The following is a 21,308-nucleotide window of genomic DNA, read 5'->3' as shown; positions in this document are numbered from 1 at the left end:
GCCTACAATAACTCAGACATTTAGCGACCCTTCATGAGCTTAACTCAAAGAAGGGACACATACAAACTCTATTAAAAAAACAAACAAAAAATAATAATAACCAGAGTCAACAACCACTGGTCATTAATATCACTTAATATTAATGGACTCAATTCACCTATAAAAAGGCACAGACTTAGAGAATGGATACGAAAACAGGATCCAACATTCTGCTGTTTACAAGAAACACACCTCAACCAAAAGACAGATATCTACTCAGAGTAAAGGGTTGGGAAAAGGTTTTTCAAGCAAAGGGACCTAAGAAACAAGCAGGTGTGGCATACTAATTTCCAACAAAATTGACTTCAAACTAAAATCAATCAGAAGAGGTGGACATGGACATTTTATACTCATAACAGGAACAATTCATCAGTAGGAAGTCTCAATCCTGAATCTGTATGTCCCTAATATAAAGCCTCCTACTTATGTAAAAGAAACACTTGTAGAACTCAAGGCAATCATCAATCCACAGACACTAATAGTCGGAGACTTCAACACTCCTCTCTCACCATTGGACAGGTCAATCAGACAGAACCTAACAGAGAAATAAGAGATTTATTGGAGGTATTGAATCAAATGGACTCTATATTCAATGGACTCAAATGGACATCTATAGAACATTCCACCCAAATAGGAAAGAATATACCTTCTTCTCTGCAGCTCATGGAACCTTCTTGAAAATTGACCACATACTGGGTAACTAAGCAAACTTCCACAGATACAAAAAAATATTAGTAACCACCTGTGTCTTGGCAGACCACCATGGAATAAAGTTAGAATTCAACAACAGTGCTACCCCCTGGAAACCAAAAAACTCATGGAAATTGAAAAGTCAACTACTGAATCACCCCTGGATCAAGGAAGAAATAAAGAAAGAAATTAAAGTCTTCCTTGAATTTAATAAAAATAAAGACACAACATAGTCAAACCTATGGGACACTATGAAAGCAGTGCTAAGAGGAAAGTTCATAGCACTAAGTGCCCAATTAAAGAAAATGGAGAAAGCACACATTGGAGTCTTAACAGCACACTTGAAAGCTCTAGAAAAAAAAGAAGCTGATTCACCCAGGGGGTCTAGAAGACTGGAAATAATCAAACTGAGGGTTGCAATCAACAAAGTAGAAACACAGAAAACAATCCAAAGAATCAATGAATCAAAAAGCTGGTTCTTGGAGAAAATCAACAAGATTGACAAACCCCTATCCAAACTAATCAAATGGCAGAGAGAGAACATGCAAATTAATAAGATCAGAAATGAAAATGGGGACATAAACACAGACACAGAGGAAATTCAGAGAATCATTAGATCTTACTACGAAAGTTTATAGGCCACAAAGTTGGAAAATGTAAAAGAAATGGACATTTTTTTAGATAAGTACCATATACCAAAGTTGAACCAAGACCAAGGTGAACAATCTAAATAGATCTGTCAGTCGTGAAGAATTAGAAGCTGTTATCAAAAATCTCCCTACCAAAAAAAGCCCAAGACCAGATGGGTTCAATGCAGAATTCTACCCTAACTTCCAGGAAGAGCTAATATCTATATTCCTTAATGTATTTCACAATATAGAAACAGAAGAATCGTTGCCAAACTCTTTTTATGAAGCTAGTTACCCTGATACCAAAACCACACAAAGACACAACCAAAAAAGAGAATTACAGACCAATCTCACTCATGACCATTGACGCTAAAATACTCAATAAATTACTGGCAAACCGAATCCAAAAATACATTAGAAAAATTATCCATTATGATCAAGTGGGCTTCATCCCAGAGATGCAGGGCTGGTTCAACATACGCAAATCTATCAATGTAATCCATCATATAAATAAACTGAAAGAAAAAAAAAACATATGATCATCTCACTAAATGCTGAAAAAGCATTTGACAAAATTCAACACCCCTTTATGATAAAGGTGTTGGAGAGATTGGGTATACGAGGATCATACCAAAATATAATAAAAGCAATATATAGTAAGCCAACAGCTAACATCAAATTGATCAGAAAGAAACTCAAATCCATTCCATTAAAATCAGGAACACGACAAGGCTGTCCACTCTCTCCATACCTCTTCATCATCCTGCTTGAAGTTCTAGCAATAGCAATAAGACAACATAAGGAGATCAAGGGGATTCGAATTGGAAAGGATGAAGTTAAACTTTCATTATTTGCAGACGTTATGATAGTCTACATAAGCCACCCCAAAAACTCTACCAAAGAACTCCTACAGTTGATGAACACCTTTAGTAATGTTGCGGGATACAAGATCAACTCCAAAAAATCAGTGGCCCTCCTATACACAAAGGATAAAGAAGCAGAGAAGGAAATCAGAGAAACATCACCTTTCATGATAGCCACAAATAGCATAAAATATCTTGGGGTAACTCTAACCAAGGAAGTGAAAGTCCTATTTGACAAGAACTTTAAGACCTTGAAGAAAGAAATTGAGGAGATTACCAGGAAATGGAAAGATCTCCCCTGCTCTTGGATTGGGAGAATCAACATAGTAAAAATGGCAATTCTACCAAAAGCAATCTATAGATTCAGTGCAATTCCCATCAAAATATCATCAAACTTCTTCACAGACCTTGAGAGAACAATAATCAAGTTTATATGGAAAAACGAAAAACCCAGGATAGCCAAAACAATCTTATACAATAAAGGAACTTCTGGAGGCATTACCATCCCTGACTTCAAACTCTATTACAGAGCAACAGTATTGAAAACAGCTTGGTATTGGCATAAGAACAGAGAAGTCGACCGATGGAATTGAATAGAAGACCCGGATATTAACCCACAAATGTATGAACACCTGATATTTGACAAGGGAGCTAAAGGTACACAATGGAAGAAGGAAAGCATCTTTAACAAATGGTGCTGGCGTAACTGGATGTCATCCTGTAGAAGAATGAAAATAGATCCATATCTCTCACCATGTACAAAACTCAGGTCCAAATGGATTAAAGACATCAACATTAATCTGACCTCTTTGAACCTGATAGAAGAGAAAGTGGGAAGTAGTCTACAAGATATAGGCACAGGAGACCACTTCCTAAGCAGAACCCCAGTAGTGCAGACAATAAGAGAAACAATGAATAAATGGGACCTCCTGAAACTGAGAAGCTTCTGTAAAGCAAAGGACACTGTCAGTAAGATAAAAAGGCCACCTTCTGACTGGGAGAAGATCTTCACAAACCCCTCATCAGACAAAGGTCTGATCTCCAAAATATACAAAGAACTCAAGAAACTAGACACTAAAACTCTAATTAATCCAATTAAAAAATGGGGTACTGAACTGAACAGAGAATTCACAACAGATGAACTTCGAATGTTCAAAAGGCACTTAAGGTCATGCTCAACCTCCTTAGCGATAAGGGAAATGAAATCAAAACAACTTTGAGATATTATTTTACACCTGTCAGAATAGCCAAACTCAAAAACACCAATGATAACCTATGCTGGAGAGGATGTGGAATGAGGGGAACACTCATCCATTGTTGGTGGGAATGCAAACTTGTGCAGCCACTGTGGAAATCAGTGTGGCGGTTTCTCAGGAAACTGGGAGTCAACCTCCCTCAGGACCCAGCAATTCCACTCTTGGGAATATACCCAATAGATGCCCTAACATACTACAAAAGCATTTGTTCAACTATGTTCATAGCAACACTATTTGTAATAGCCAGAACCTGGAAACAGTCTAGGTGCCCCTCAATAGAAGAATGGTTAAAGAAGGTGTGGAACATATACACATTAGAGTTTTATTCAGCGGTAAAAAACAATGACATCTTGAATTCTGCATGCAAATGGATGGCAATAGAAAACGCTTTACTGAGTGAGGTAAGCCAGACCCAAAAAGAGGAATATGGTATGTATTCACTCATAAGTAGGTTCTAACCATAATTAAAGGTCTTTGAGCCTACTATTCGTGATCCTAGAGAAGCTAAATAAGAAGGTGAACCTGATGAAATTCATGTAGCTATCCGCCTGGAGATGGGAAATAGACAAGAGTCCCAGGTAACCTTGGGTGCATGGGGGGTTGGGAGGGTTGTTGGAAGAGGAGAGGGTAAGAGAGAAGGGAGTAGGGGAGGAATGGGAAAAGCTCGGTGGACTGGGATGGGGGGAGGGAGGAAGGATGGATATGCGATCAGGGAAGAATATATTTCAACTAAGGGAGTCGTTTTAGGGTTTACAGGAGACTTGATTATAAATGAGATCCTAGGTCCAAGGAGCGATCCCCAGATTGTTCTCTGGACAGAAGAGAGGGTGCCTGAAACGGCCTTGGCCCATAACCATACTGATGAATATTTTGCTTATCACCATAGAACCTTCATCTAGTGATGGATGGGGATAGAGAAAGAGACCCACATTGGAACACTGGACTTAACTCCCTAGGTCCAAACGAGAAGCAGAAGGAAAGAGAACGTGAGCAAAGAAGGCAAGACCAGAGGGAACCTTCATCCGATGATGGATGGCGATACAGACGGAGACCCACATTGGAGCACTGGACTGAGCCCCCCAAGGTCCAAATGAGGAGCAGAAGGAGGAAGAAAATTAAAAAGGAAATAAGGACTGCGAGGGATGTGATCAGCCTCTGATACAACGGGATGGATCTAATGAGAGTTTACCAAGGCCAGTTGGACTGGGACTGAATGAGGACGCGATCCAACCAGATTCTCTGAATGTGACCGAATTCTCTGAATGTGGCTGGCCCGGAGTCTTTCTCAAAAGCCATTGACAATGACACTGGGACTTGTTTCCTCTGCATATACTGGATTTTGCGGATCCAGTCTGTCTTGACACTCACCTTCCTGGACCTGGAGGGAGGGGGGAGGAACTTGAACTTCCCACAGAACAGGAAACCCTGACTGCTCTTAGGGATGGAGAGGGAGGAGGAGATGGAGTGGGGAGAGTGGGAGGGTTGTGGGAGGAGGGGCGGAAATGGAAACTTCTATAATTTAATAAAATTTCTTTCAAAAAAATATAAGTCTCCCAAACAAAAAATAAAAATAAATAAAATTAAAAAAAAAACAAACATGGCCAGTGGTTTTTGGTCAGGATTCTACCAGAAATCCGAAGAAGAGCTATTGTTCGTACTCCCACAATTTTTCTACAATAACAAAACAGAAAGAACATTGCCACATGCTTTTTTTATGAAACAAAATTTATTCTAATACCCACACCATAAGTGGAATCAACAAAGAAAAAGAATTAAAAGTCAATTTCCCTCATGAACGTTGATAAAAAATATTTAATAAAATATTGGCAAGCCTCATCAAACTTCAAATTAAATGGAGGAAAAACTCAAGTCAATTCCACTAAAATCAGACTCTGACAACCTTAACAACCTTTCTTGTGTTTTTTTTCCTGTGAGTCTTAGATAAATGGGTTTTTGTGGTAGACTTCAAAATATTATACTAATTTTAATGTTCATTGGTGACTTTTTTCAAGATAATACTTAGTTTATTTCAAACATTATTCTTTTTATAGTTTGTGATCTAGTCTACAATTGTTTATTTGAATTTTTTTACATAAAATTTACCATATAATTTTATATTTCTCCTCTTTTTTATCAAAAAATTTTGTTTTATGTGAAATTATTCTTTTGATTATCTTGTTTCTTTGCATTCTTTTCTTTTCTTTATCTTTGAGTATTTTGCTGGAAACAGAGATTGAAGTTTTGTTCCATATGTTGAAATAGCTCTCCTGCCTCAATACTTTATTGTGAAACCATGATTTGAGATATTTTTCTGAATTGGTTGAGCCCTGTTTGTTTTTAATGTGTTTTGTGTTTTGTCTTGCGAGTAATACAAAATTGTATTTAATAGAAAGTGTTATTTTTATATTACGTCTCTGATCAGTTCCTACTTCACTCTCAACTTTGAGCCTTTTTAAATTTATTTCCCAATATTTATTCAATATTGAATAAATCTATTGAGTAATGGTGGATATGTTCCAGATGTCTTCTCAATAAACAGAAATGTGAATTGTCAATCTTTGTCTTCTGATACAGCCTTATTGGTACTGGAGTTCAACTTTGTTTAGATGGTTTGTTTTGCTTTTCTCACAAGTTTTACTTTTCACTTTACTTCAGCAGAAAGTTATTACATTTAAAATGAACTTTAAATTTCGTCCTACTGAAATGTTATTGATTCCACATAGACTATCCAGTTATGACTCTTGTTCATTATTTTTCCCTGAAGAATAAGTTGAAGAATCCCTTAATAACAAAGTAAACATAAAACTTTTTTCCTTATATAAAGGCAACATTTGTAAAGTTTTTAAGATATTCCCCTAAAAACAACATAGTAAGATTCATGTAAAGCTATCAAATATTGTGTAATCACTTGTCTATGCAATGAAGCAATGAGGATGTCTCTGGCTGTCTCCAAGTTCCCAGTGTGGAAAACCTACAGAAATATAACTAATACAGAACAATGTGGTGTATGTGAACAACACTTTACCCCACTGTTAAGAATATAATTCCTTTGCCCTCCTTGAATTTTAGTACTTGAATCTAGTTTAGTATTTCTTATTAAATTTAATCTGTTTAATGATTAGTACAGGACCCTGGTATGACCTGTGATTACTTCCTTGCCTTTTCTAGAACAATCAGTGTGTTTTTTTTTCAAAGTGCAATTCTTAAAAGAGCTACCAGGAAGATATGTCAAGGAGAAAATAGTATGATAGAAGTTCTTTAACCATTCTTCTATTGAGGGGCACCTAGGTTGTTTCCAGGTTCTGGCTATTACAAATAGTGCTGCTATGAACATTGTTGAACAAATGCTTTTGTGGTATGATAGGGCATCTCTTGGGTATATTCCCAAGAGTGGAATTGCTAGGTCTTGAGGGAGGTTGACTCCCAGTTTCCTGAGAAACCTCCACACTGATTTCCATAGTGGCTGCACAAGTTTGCATTCCCACTAACAATGGATGAGAGTTCCCCTCTCTCCACATCCTCTCCAGCATAGGCTATCATTGGTGTTTTTGACTTTAGCTAATATGACCGGTGTAAAATGGCATCTCATAGTTGTTTTGATTTGCATTTCCCTGATCGCTAAGGATGTTGAGCATGACCTTAAGTGTCTTTTGGCCATTCGGAGTTCTTCTGTTGAGAATTCTCTGTTCAGATCAGCACCCCATTTTTTAATTGGGTTAATTAGAGTTGTATTGTCTAGTTTCTTGAGTTCTTTGCATATTTCGGAGATCAGGCCTTTATCTGATGAGGGGTTGGTGAAGATTTTCTCCCAGTCAGAAGGTAGCCTTTTTGTCTTACTGACGGTGTCCTTTACTTTACAGAAGCTACTCAGTTTCAGGAGGTCCCATTTATTCATTGATTCTCTTATTGTCTGTGCTACTGGGGTTCTACCTAGGAAGTGGTCTCCTGTGCCTATGTCTTGTAGACTACTTCCCACTTTCTCTTCTATCTGGTTCAAAGTGGTCAGATTAATGTTGAGGTCTTTAATCCATTTAGACTTGATTTTTGTGCATGGTGATAGATATGGATCTACTTTTATTCTTCTACAGGTTGACATCCAGTTATGCCAGCACCATTTGTGGCCCAGATCCTTTCTGAAAAGCCATTGACAATGACACTGGGACTTGTTTCCTGTGCATATACTGGATTTTTGTGATCCAGTCTGTTTGGATACTCACCTTCCTGGACCTGGAGGGAGTGGGGAGAAACTTGAACTTCCCACAGGGCTGGAAGCCCTGATTGCTCTTAGGGATGGAGAGGGAGGAGGAGGGGGAGGGGGGAGTTGGAGGGTGTTGGGAGTAGGGGCGGAAATGGAAACTTTCATAATTTAATAAACTTTGAAAAAAAACCAAAAAAACAGTATTTGCAATCTTCTTATAAAACTTTATTTTTTGTCTTTTTTGTCTATTTTTGCATGAGTATGCACATGTAAATATAGGTACATATAAATCATGATGCTCTAGAAGTCTTAAGAGGGCACTAAATTTCTTCTAACTGGAATTACAGGCAGTTCTGGGTCACCCATTGAGTTACGGTAATTGTGAAAACACAAGTTAGCACATGAAAATTCACAATGAATAAGAAAATTTGGCCAAAACAGCCTGTCAGCAGAACAAAAGCACAGTAACTAATTATGCACAAACCTAGGCAAACACAACACAACATAAAAAACCACCAGTTACAAATGGACCACTCATATATGTTCCTGTGACATCTTACTTTCCCTAACCCCAAATTAACCTCCAAACAATTTCTTTAAAGAGCTTCTGTATTAGAACCTTTTAGAGTCTGTGTTATTGACTCCTTGTCTTCGCAACCCCTTTCCAGGCACAGGAATTACACAACAAACAGCAGCAACAAACCCACAACAACTGGCACACAACATGGCCTGATCTTTTCCTTTTTCTTGTTTTTTGGGTCCTCCTTACACTCTTTTAAACATTTTTCTTCTTTGCTTACTGCTCTGGCTGCTGTCCCTATCCCAACTCTGCTATGTTTTGAGTTCACCCCCTTTGGCTTGTTGACTGAGGTTTCTGTCCCACCAGGTCCCACATCTGTTAAGTCCCAAATAAACACACATTATTACTACATTAACTGTAGTAATACAGTCTACATTAACTGTAAACTGATTGACCAATTAGCTCTGGCTTCTTATTAATTAATTTTTATCATTTATATAAGCCCAAAATTCTTGTCTGTGTTAGCCATGTGGCTTGCTACTTCTTTTAGCAAGGTTGTCATATCTTGCATGCTCTGTGTCTTCGTGACAACTGCAGACTGAATCTTACCTCTTCCCAGAATTTTACTGATTTTTTTTTCTTTTTTTTTTTTGACCCACTTCTACTTCCTGCCTGGCCGCCCCACCTATACTTCCTGCCTGGTTACCGGCCAATTAGCAATCTATTTTAAAAGTACAATCAATATATCTTTCCAGGGTAGAACATTGTCCCACAGCACTTTCTCACCCCTTATTTTTTCAAAGCAAGAACTCTAAATTGAATCTCCATTCAGTAACAGTTGTTGACTGTGGTTTCTGTCTCACCAGCTCCCACAGGCATTCAGTCTGAAGGAAATACACAGAAGTCTTCATTTATCATAAACTTATTGGTCGATTAGCTCAGGCTTCTTAATAGTTTTTATAACTTATATTAGCCCATGATTCTTGTTTATGTTAGCCATGTGTCCTGGTATATTTTTGGCGAGGCAGTCACATCTTGCTTCCTTTGTGGCTGGGTAATGATTGCAGACTGACTTCTTCTCTTGACAGAATCCTCTTGTTCTCATTGATCTGCCTTTCCTTCCTTCCTGGTCACCCTGCCCATACTTTCTTCCTGGCCACTGGACAATTAGCATTTTATTAAACAAGTACAAGATACAAATTTTTACAGGATAAAGCCATTGCCCCATATCATGGCTACTCTCCAGGATTGTCTGAAGACTCTCTTGTTCTATGTGGAGTCCTGACTGCACTTCAGAGTGTATATTGTTGGATTTCCTCTCCTAGTCTCTCTTCTCAACCAATATAGTTATGTGACCTCCTATTAAAGGCCATTAGGGCAGTAACCATTCACTTAATTCACAAAAAGTCTTTGACCATTCTACTTGTTTTAATCACCTTTACTTTCTGGGATTGGAAATTCTCCTCAGATGGCAACTACATTCATTAGCTTGACACTGGATCTGAGTGTGGGGACAGAAACCCAGACAACAAATGGCGCCTACATGGACAACTGCATCCACATAAAACATGAGAGAGCTAAGGAAGTAATTTTAGACAAAAATAATAGATTTAAGCATGAAATATTGATAGCATCATTTTCTTAGCAGGGTTCTGTTTGCTAGAGTCAAGAGTTGGGCTCTAAAGCCCCACAAAGGAGGAGATCACCCAAAGAGACACTCTCACTGCAGTTGATAAAATATCAAGAGGAATTTTTATTTTGCTGCTGCGGCAGAGGTCTCTCAGCCTTAAGAGGAGAAGGACCCCTGCTTTGTCTATTACAAGCTCTTTTAAAGGAGAAAACCACAGAATCAAGGTGGGGGGTAGTACAGAATCAAAAGAGAGAGTACTGAAATCATTTGTCAACTATTTTGACTAGTTCATTCAATGGACAGCTAACTCTAACTGATCAGTGCTATGGCAGTTGCTGGATTGGTTGAACAAGGAGGAACAACTGCAGGTTATCTGCAGGTCATCTCATCCCAGTTCCAGGGTCTGGGTCTACTGAAGAGAAACTACAAAGGGGATGGAAAGTATTCAAATCTCCAGTGCACGTGTGGTTTGTTATCAGGGTCCTGGTTCCCAGGAAGGGTTTGTGCAGTAATGCTGAGTTGCACCAATGTCTTTCACCCTCCCTCTTATTTGATTGAATCCCAATCTTGGGATTCTTAGAGATTTTCTCTAAGAGCATGGTATTGCTCGGTCAACACCAAAGCTTGAGTAATGCTAAATCACTCACAAATGAACATCAGGAGTCCTTTGAGGATATAGGGTCCAAAGGATAAGATGAGTAACAGAATGATCAAGGGACCAGTGATGGTAGAAATGAGTGTCATGAACCAGGGGAATCATTGAACCAGTCTTCAAACCAACCTTGTCGTCCCTCTCTATCTCTCTGTCTCTTGTCTAATCTATCTCTGAGCTTAGACATCGAATTCTTAACTACCCAGAATGATCTACTTAAAAACAACATTGTTTTCTTAGGGCAGCACAGAGATTTCCTTCTTGAAGAAATAGCAAGTCTAACCCATGCCTATTTTGTAACAATACTTTGGAAAGTGAGGTTATTGAAACATGGAAATAGATTGTTCTTGGGCTCTTAAGTCCTCGTCCATAGCTGTTCTTAATTCATCAAAGTTCTGGGGAATCTGGGTAGTCTGCACCAGAGCAGCAGCACCAGTGCCGACACTGGCTGCCTTCCCAAGGCCTAAGATTACTGCTAGAATCAGGGAGATGGGTTCTCACCAACAGTGGCTCGGGTGCTTGTCACATTTATCCTCAAATGTGTCAGCAGAATGATAAAAGACCCTAGGTAACAGTTGAACAAGCACACAGTAGTCTTTGGTACCATCAAAAACCGATATCGCCACACAAGGTGTCAAGCCTGTACTACAAGCCCACCATTTATCTGAATCAGGGATCAGGTCTCTGATTTTAGAAGTTTTAGGGCTCTTGCAGGTCTCATTACATAAATGTTTGTAAGTAACTGGTGTGTTTCCCAAGCATGTCCCTGCACCTGTAACCACTGTAAGAGTTAACTTATGACTTGTTCCCCAAGCACAGCCACCCTGGCTAGTTGTATTGTTAAAACCCCCCGATGTTACAATCCCTTCATAATATGGGGGTCCTGCTGATAAGCATAGCCAACAAGATTGTGTCATGCTGGGGTAGTATTATTCAGCGAGGAAAGGGCTCCCAATATCAGATTAAACAGTTACTGGCCTATATTACAGAGCGCCAGCAGTGAAGCAGAGGTGGCTGAAGGATTCTTAGGACTTGGAGAGAGGCCTAGGTCCCTGGTAAGCAGGCTAACTTGGCCGGCGCTAGCTGGTTCTGGTCAGGTAATACTGGGTTGGGCCCTAGTGCGATGGTCATGGGAGGTGTTACAACAACTTGCAAGGTGAACAGAATCCCTATTTCTTCCCTTTCTGGATCATAAAACCATAACTCCCAAGCATTACCTGTTAACCTGTTAGCTCTTTTTTCCTCTTCGGTGAAGGTGATGATTGTGATTTTAGACACTCCTGGTTTGGTATGAATGAAAGAGACTAAGTCCTTTCTGCTAACCCTCAACCAGGAGACACAGACACTGGTTTCACATCCCCAGACTGCACAATAAAATATTTCAGGCCCCCCGAACCATCAAGTTGGCTTACCCACTGGACAAATATACCATTCATTCAGAATGTCTCCATGCAGGATAAGAGTTCCTGGGAGTTTGTTCAGTATTCTCTTAAGAGTCTCCTGCTAAAACACACAGGCCAAAAGTTAATTGGGGGAACCAAGTGTCCAGGGGATGAACTCCAGTGGCTAGCCTTAAGGCTTGTCCAGTCTCCATGTTAGTCAGGATCCAGGTTAAGTCCCGAGGTGTATGGGGGTTTTTAGTACTATATGTGGGCAGAAATATCAGGACAAAAATCAGCAAGCCTAGTAGAATCAGGCCTCCTTGACTAATCCCAGTTTTAGAGGATTTTGGGTACACTGAAGCTTACATTTGGAAGGTTCTAGGTTGTCCTGTGGAGGTGCCAGATTGACATGAAATGCGTGGATCCAGGCTGCAATGCCATCCACTAGGGCAGTAAGTGTCATAAGAAGTATGGCGTAGGGTCCCTTCCAGCGGGGTTCAAGGTTCTGGAATTGGTGTCTCCAAATGTACACAGAATCCCCAATCTGGAATGGGTGCAAGATTTCCAGTGCCTGGGCTGGTAGGCAGCAGCCAGGGGTTTCCACACCTGGGCTTGGATGATCTGAAGTGCTTTCAGCCATTCCTGCAAATTTGGTTTGTGAATAGTGGGGTCAGGAGGGGCCCTAAAAGAGGTCAATGGGGGAGGTCCCTCATATAAGCTCTCATAGCATGTAAGTCCAAGCTGAGACAGGGTGTTCTGCACCCAGAACAGGGCTAAGGAAAGGAGCTGTATCCAGTCTCTTGTGCAAGTTTCCAAGGCTAATTTGGTCCGAGTCTCTTTTATGGTTCTATTCATGCTTTCTACCTGTCCTGAACTCTGGGGTCTGTATGCACAATGTAATTTCCAATTAATTCCCAATGTCTTTGCCACACCCTGACTTTCCTGGGATACACAGGCTTGGCCATTGTTGGACCTGATTACCTCAGGCAGTCCAAACAGAGGAAAACTATCTTATAGTATCTTTTTTATCACTATTTGAGCTGTTTCTTGTTTGGTGGGAAAAGCTTCTGTCCAACCAGAGAAGGTGTCAATAAAAACTAGAAGATATTTATTACCATATTTTCCTGGTTTTATTTTGGTGAAGTCTACTTCCCAATGAGTACCAGGTCAGTCTCCCCTCATTCTTATGCACTCTGGGGCATTTTGATGCCCTGTGTTTACCTTGGCACAGGGGACACAAGCTGACATGACCTGCTGTATGAGGGAGTTAAGACCTGGAATATAAAATTCTGTCTTTTCCATAAGAGATTTAATCTTTTTGTGTCTTAAATGAGTCCATTGATGCATTTGGGTGACCAGCTCCAAGGCATCTTTCTTGGGCAACACAGTTTTGCCATGATATTTCCAAGCTTTTTGTTCATCAAAGTCTGCATTAAGTTTCTGAATAGTCTCTAGATCCTGGGTTGAATTTTGGAAATAGTCTTCTGTGGAGGTGGGTACCTCTGTCAGGAGTAATATTTCTGAGTTCTGCCATCTGGATTCCCTTGGCAATAGGATCATCACCCTTTTGATGTCCTGGGAAATGAATAATGCTCACCTTCTTGGGTAGGAAGAGGGCCCTTAATAGTGCCAGGGTTTCAGTCTTATTTTTATTCTCTTATCCAGCAGAAGTTAGCAGTCCCCTCCTTCTATAAATTTACCCATGAACATGGGCCATTGCAAATGCATAATGGCTGTCTGTATAGATGTTTACTTTTTGTCCTTTTGATAGCTCTAAGGCCTTCATAAGGGCTTTTAATTCTGCCTTTTGAGCAGAGGTTCCTGAGGGCAATGCCCTTGACCATATGGTATTCTGTCAGTCCACCACGGCTGCTCCCACCTTTCTCTCACCTTCTTTGAGGAAGCTGCTGTCATATATGAGCCAGGTATAACCTGCATCAGGAAGCCTGCAATCAGTCAAATCTCCCCTGGTACTGTGGTATTCATCCAATATCTGGTGGCATTCATGAGGTACCCAAATGGTGGGTTCTGAATTGGGGAGAAAAGTGGAAGGGTTCAGCAATGTCACATTCCCTAAAGTGATAACTTTGGGGTTGAGTAATAGAGAATGGTAGTAGGTTATGTGGGCATTTGAGAACCATCTATCAGGGGGTTGGTGAATTAAAGTCTCTAAGGCATGGGGTGCTATTATAGTCAGTGGTTGGACCAGGGTCAATTTATCTGCATCTTTGACCAGGGTAGCTACTGCATCTACCATGTGGAGGCAAAGGGGGCATCCTGTTACCACGTTGTCAATATTTTTGGAGATGTAGGCCACTGGCCTACTCCAGGGTCCCAGTTTCTGAGTCAGCATCCCTTTTGCTACCCCTTTGTTGTCATCTACTCATAAGGTCAAAGGTTTGGTGACATGAGGGATACTCAAAATATGGGCCGAAAGGAGGGTCCTTTTTATTTTATCAAAAGCCTGTTGGTCCTATCCCCAGGAGAAAGACATTGGCTTTGGTAAGGTGATACAGAGGGGCCGCCGGTTCTGCGAAACCCGGTATCCAGAACGTACAGGAATCAGCAGTTCCCAGAAACTCTCGGATTTCTCGTGCCTCTTTGGGAGGGGGAATTTGTGTCATGGCCTGTTTCTGACTGTCTGTTAGCCATCTCTGTCAACCCTCCAAAAGGTACCCCATATAGGCTACTTGCAGATTTGTGCCCTGTAGCCTAGTACACCTAATCTTGTGAGTAGGGCTCAAGTCCCTTTCAGGTATTCCTGCTCAGACTCTGTGGACAGCAGGAGGTCATTTACATATTCGAGTATGATTACCTCTGAGTTGGTGGTGCAATAACTGGCCAGTTGAGCTGACCAGAAACACCTGAATCGGGATCCTTCCATTCAAAGGCAAATGATGGCTGGCTCTGAGGGCTAAGTCTCAGACAGTAAAAAGCATCTTTTAAATCAAGTACTGAGTACCATACATGGGTTGGAGGCAGGGTGCTTAAGAGTGTATAAAGGTTGAGCTTTGTAGAATGAATGTCCAGGGTGCAGCGATTAACTTCCCTTAGATCTTGGACTGGTCTGTAGTCCCTGGTGCCTGGCTTTTTTACTGGGAGGAGAGGGGTGTTCTGTCCCGCGCTTATCTGTGAAACCTCACTCTCCGGTACAGGGCGCTCTTCCCATACCAGACCGTGAGTCTGGATCAATATCCTAGGAGTTGAAAACAGACACACAATACAGAGAGAGACCGGATCATTTGCCCAAAGGGTAAATGTTCACTTTATTTAGCACATGTCGGCTTATATACTTGGAGGGAAGAGGACGAGAGTCCCCTCCCATCTGGAAGTGAGATCATAGTGTTGACCGCTTGGCGGCCAGCAGCCGGAGCCTCCATGTAGGGGGTATCAAGCTGGGAACCCTGACAGACAGATGGGAGGAGATTTAGGGCAACTGTGAGGACCTTCCTTAGCAGGTGCAATTATCATAGCAAAGGCAGAAACAAGGCTTTGAACTAATTCCCTCTGGCTGACAGAATGAACAGGGGAATCTAAGCTGGTTAGCGTAAACAATTCTTGCATCCTGTGCTTTGGCCTCGAGGAACAGGGAAGACAGGGCCCTACAGTGTTCCAAGGCAAATGGCAGGCTTTTAAGATGCCTAATCTTAATAGTCTATGAATGTGGGGCCTAATTCCTTCTTGGGCCTCGTGGCTCATAGGGTACTGTTTTTTTTGAAATTGACATGGCCGATGGTTTTAATTCTATTATCAGGTGAGGTAGAATGTTTGCCAGCCCCATACCTGCGGTTTATTTCCAGGCCTGGGGGAAATCACAGAACCATTCGTTCTCAAAGGGCAGCTCCCAAGGGGGTGTGGGGGGAGGGAGGAGGCAGTTCAAACAGCCTATGTTCATCCTCTAATCTTACAGCCAGTGTTGTCAGTGACTGAGGTTCCATTTTCTGAGAAGTTAATTTGTGCCCCAACTTTGGACAGGAGATCACTGCCCAGCAGTGGGTAGGGGCATTTTGGCAGCAGGAGGAAAGAGTGAGTCACATGGTCAGTGTCCAAATTAACTTTTCTTTCTGTGGTCCATCAGTATATCTTTTCCCTGGTAGCCCCCTGAACCCAAGAAGTTTATGAGCTCAGAGGTCCATTTGCTGGGCTCCAGTGTCTACCTAAAGAATGGTAGGGTGCCCCCCAACCAGAAGGGTTACCTGGGGCTCAGGGGAGAGGGCTCTGAGCCCTGACAGTCCTAATCGCTATCTTCCAGGGTTGGGACAGGAACCGGCTTTTTCTTGGTTTCGACTGGATGTTTTATGCAGTCCTTAATCCAATGTGCCTCCCTCTTTGCAATAGGCAAACTGATCTCTGTCTACTCATGGCCACCTTTTGTCTCCCTTGTCCTTGTCCTGGTGCTTCTTTGGTTGCTCTACACTGCATACTGCTGTGGCCAAGATCTTGCTTAACTCGCAACTACACTTTTTATCTCACTTGTCCTCTCTTTCCTTCTGCTCCTTGCACATTCTTTTTTTTTTCCTCTGGTGTCTCTCTTTTGTTAAAAATTCTTTCTGCCTCCTTTACAAAATCTTGGAGGAAGTAACCCTGCAGTCCCTTCATCCTCTGCAACTTGCTACAAATGTCAGGTGCTGACTGGCTTATAAAAGGCATTATTATATCAGCCTAGCAATCTACTGCCATGGGACAAAAAGGGGTGTACATCCTGTACCCCTCCAATAGCCTTTCTAAAAATCCTGCAGGTGTTTCTTCAGACCCCTGTACTATTGTTCTTACCTTGGCCAAATTGGTGGAGTGTGGGACCCTGTCCTCCCTGATCCTTGAGGCCAAAATACTGGATGCAAATAATGTTTACGTTAACCAGCTAAGCTTCCTGCTAGTTCTGTCCTTGGTTCTGCTACAGCCTGGTACATTAGCCTGAGGGATCTATTTTACTTTAAAATGGTAATTTCTCAACCTGCCTCAAAGAAGCTCAGGCGCCAAGGCCCATCTTACCTGTCTGACATTGCCTTGTACCCTCGACCACCTGCCTGGGGAAAAACTCCCACAGAGGCCAGTTTCCCCAGCCCCCTCTGGGTGGGAGGAGTTTTCCTTTACTGGGGCCTTTATTCTCCTTCCTGCTTTTGTTGGGAGGAGGCTTTGCCCTTTTTGATCGCGGTTGCCCACTGGTATAAATACCTGACTTGAGTTTAATAAAGTTGCCATTTACTCTGGTAAATGAGCAAAGGTCTCTTTTGTGTGTGTCTCTTTTAACCCTCAGGACAGTCGTCCATTCTCGTGGGCCCGAGTTTGGGAAAGCGCACGCCTGAATGGAGGTGTGGGTATCCACTGGAAAGTGCGGACTCTTACAGTGGGGTATCTGCCAACCCCTTTTAGACCTGCTAACAGAATTTGATGATAGAGGCAAAGTTGCTCCCTACCAGCTGGAGTATTGGAGTCCAAATTGGGCCAGGTCAAAGGGAAGGCATCCTCTATCTCATTTGGCAACTGGTTTGGCCTTCCATCAGCTCCTGGGGCATTTTTCCAAGATTCAAGGAAAATGTGCTGTTTTTTCACTGTGGTGAGGAGTATCTGCAAAAGCTGTTATTAATCGTCCCAAGTGGGTTGGTAAATAATTAGAACAGATTTTATAAGTGTAGTCAGGGCCTAGGGGTCCTGAGAGAAAGAAGGGTTATAAAATTTCCAGTTATAAAGATCAGAGGCTTAAAAAGGCCAGTATTGAAGTTGGTCAGCCACCAAGCAGGGTGGGGGGGTGCTTGGGAAGTTCATCTTTCCCTTGCAGATGTTCCACCTCTCTCTTGGCAGAGATGCAGTCGACCTGCCCTGCCAGCAGTGGGTAGAGCCCCCACTCCAAGCAGTTTCAGTTTTCTCAGGGCTAACGGGCCTGTCAGGATTCCTAGCAGGTTCAGAAGGTTCCTCGGGAACAGGCAGAAGGAGGTGTGACTCAGACTGGGGCAGAAGAGGTTGGGGGTAGGGAAGAGGAGGGTCAAAAAGCAGGAGGTCATACTGGGTGTCAGAGAAGATTGGTGGTGTCTGAGACTTCTGTTTTGGTTGCTCCTGCATAAGAAAAACAGAAGACAAAGGGTCTGAGGGAGGGAGAGATGGGACTGGCGCCATCCTTGGAGTAAAAGGAATGATGCATGGTCACGGGGCCAGTACTGGGTTTCACATTCCTCCAGGTGGGAAAAATGGTTTAACCCAGGATGGGGGGTTTCTGGAGAAGTGCTCCCAAGTTAAGATGTAAGGAACTTGATCAGGACGGCCCTTCTGGCCGGCCTGAAAGCCTCTCACCTTAACCTGCAAAAGAGTATCCAGATTAAATGTTCCATCTTGTGGCCAGCCTACTTCAAAATTAGCCCATGCCAAGGAACAGAACACTTGCCAACATTTATTTTAGATTTCCACAGACTAATTATGAGCTCTGTCCTCAACCTCTTTCCAGTGGTCTAAAGTCAAAGTTAAGGGGATAGTTATTTGCTGCCCCATTGTACTAGATTTAAACTAAAAAAAAACCACAAAAACAAAAATACAAAATGACAGACACAGACTTAAAACCAAAACCCATGTGGTGACAGACTTGTGTAGAACTGATATTACAAATCTGGATGGGAGTGGGCAACAAGAGCCACACTCCCTGGGGACTGGGGTATCCTGGCCACTCCCAGTTTCTTAAATTGCCCATAAAGCATCCTCCAGGGCTAGGCCAGGGAGTGGGGCACATCTGCCCCACCCCCTGGTCCTCAAATACCAGCCCTGCACAGGTACAATTTTTTTCTAATTTACTGATGACCTAAATATAAATCACAGTAACAGAAATAGACAAACATTCAGGCAAGCCCACTCTTACCTCCAACTGGGTCAGGAATGGGTCTGAGGGTGACCAGCACTTTCTAGCCAATGAAGCAAATGTTGGGCCCTAAAGCCCCACAAAGGACGAAGTGGCCCCAAGAGACACTCTCACTGCAGTTGATGCAATAGCAAGAGGAATTTTATTTCTCTGTTGCAGCAGAGGTCCCTTAGCCTCAAGAGAAGGACCCCTGCTTTGTCTATTACAGGCTCTTTTAAAGGAGAAAATCATAGAATCAAGGGGAGTAGTATAGAATCAAGAGGGAGAGTCCAGAAATAGTTTGTCAACTGTTTTGACTAGTTCATTCAATGGTCAGCCAACTCTAATTGATCAATGCTATGGCAGTTGCTGGGTTGTTTGAACAAGGAGGAACACCTGCAGGTTATCTGCAGGACACCTCACCTCAGTTCCAGAGTCTGGGTCTATTGAAGAAAAGCTACAAAGGGGATGAAAAGTATTCAAAGCTCCAGTGCATGCTTGATTTGTTCCCAGGGTCCTGTTTCCCAGGACAGGGGGTGCAGTAATGCTAAGATGTCCCAAAGTCTTTCATAAGCTCTCTCATTTAAGAGAGATTTCCTAACTCAGCTGTAAAATTTTGCAGCTCTTTTAAGAGGTCCTGCCACAAAACACTTAAATGGTGTTGATGAAAAGCTGACCATATGCTTTTGGCTTTCAGTTGTAGCAGGAAAAATGCCACACTGTTAAAATGCAGGCTTTCTGGGCCACCCTGCCAGGGCAAACTCTGACTCCTTCAGACAGGTGGTCCTACTACAAAGCATTTGAATGTAGTTTGTCACCACATTAGTGTAGCTTGCTTGCTGGCAGGGATCTTGAAACACCATAGAGTTGTAGCAATAAACATGGCTCTAGCCATACCTACACCATGAGCCTAGAATCTCAGAAAGCTAAGTATGGCCTAGATCCAGCCATCAAAGCCACGGATTTAATCCTACTCATATTGCTGAGCAAATTAAAGACTTATGTGGTCAGGAAAAGAGAGATATACAGTAAAGAAAGATTCAAAGAAGAAGAAAACCTTTCAATGATTTATAATGTGTTAAAAATATTTGCAGGCCTAGCAGAGAAAAGAATAAAAGGCTAAAGATTTTAAAATAAAGAAGAAAGAAAGAGAGTAGTTTGGTGTGGTGGTACACAGCTTTAATCCCAACACTTGGTAGACAGAGGTGGGGAGAATTCTGTGAGTTCAAGGTATGGTGGCACATGCCCTTAATCCCAATGCTTTGGAGGCAGAGGCAGAGAGACCTATGCAAATCCACGTTGTGATGGCACACGTCTTTAATCCCAAAGCTTGAGAGTCAGAAGCAGGCAGACTTCTGTGAATTCAAGGTGTTGTAACACACAAGTTTAATCCCAGTATTTGGGAGGCAGAGAGAGGAGGATCTCTTTGAGTTCAAAGACAACCTGGTCTACAGAGTGAGTTCCAGAAAAAAGATACACAAAAACCCTGTCTCAAAAAGCCAAAAATTAAAAATAAAAGAAATAGAGGTTAAATCAAAGCCACATAAAGATGAAAAATATACAGAGAATCTTGATACTTGTAGAAGGCCGCAGCCACATTCTCCATTATCAAGATGGCGCTGACATCCGGCTTCACCGCCAGGTGAACGCACATGTGCTCGGTAATTTCCCACTGAGTCCCCGCCTACTCCCGAGGCATCACCTGGGACTGGGAACAATGGACCTATCCAAGAGTGACACGTCCAAAGCAGGGTCTGTTTCCTATATAAGGGATGGGTTCCATCTTATCTGGGTCTCCGCCATGTTGGCTGATGCCCGCTCTCCCAAGGGGCATTAAAGCTTTACTGCAGAAGAATCCTATGTGTACCGCGTGGTTCTTGCTGGCGAGACGGTAGCGCGGGACAGATACTGTATGTTATTATGTTCTCTTTGATTTGTTTGAATGCTGAGGAAGGAGCAACAGCTTCCAAAAGATATTTGTTTATAAATGCTACCGAATTAATCCAAGATGGGCATTTTGAAAATACCTTGACTTCAAAATTGAAGTCAAAAGATATGTTACTTTGGAGAAGTTGTTTTGCTTTTGTTTCCACAGAAAATGAGAGGATATGGATTCATTCTGAGTTAAGAAAAATCAGGTTTGATCAAGGAAGATTCCCTGAGAAATCTCTGGTAGGAACAGGTGGCAAAGATGTCTGAGTTCTACATCCAGAATAGATTCAAGACTGCTGCCTGAGATGATCAAGACTCACAGGACACTCCAGTCAGGTCTTGATCATAATTCTAAATATTTTTAGGTCCCTATAAGATTTTTAGCACCCCCAACCAGAAAAAAGTAGACTGGAAAACTATGACCACACTCCCCAAAATTGGACTATGGATGTTCTTGTGTGTTTTTTTCAGGACAACCAGGCAGGAAATAGAGGTGAGCCAATGAGAGCAGGAGAATTTTGGGAAGGAGAAAGCCCATTCCTCCCTAGTCCTATCCAGACACTAAAGAAGAAAGATGTGACCTGCCCCACTGAAAAAAGTACTGAGCCATGTGGCTAACATATACTAGAATAATGGGTTAATATAAGTTATAAGAGTTAATAAGAAGCCTGAGCTATAATGATCCAATTAGTTT

At 41.9% G+C, this 21,308-nt stretch overlaps 1 pseudogene; it reads right to left on the bottom strand.

The window, feature by feature from the left end:
- Nucleotides 1-14,670: 14,670 nt before the first annotated feature.
- LOC148122181 (uncharacterized) lies at nucleotides 14,671-15,966 on the bottom strand (annotated as a pseudogene).
- Nucleotides 15,967-21,308: the final 5,342 nt, after the last annotated feature.

The sequence above is a fragment of the Myodes glareolus genome, chromosome 5 (genome assembly GCF_982192425.1).
Source record: "Myodes glareolus chromosome 5, mMyoGla1.1, whole genome shotgun sequence".
NCBI classification, from domain to species: Eukaryota; Metazoa; Chordata; class Mammalia; order Rodentia; family Cricetidae; genus Myodes; species Myodes glareolus.
This window is presented reverse-complemented; position numbering and strand designations above follow the sequence as displayed.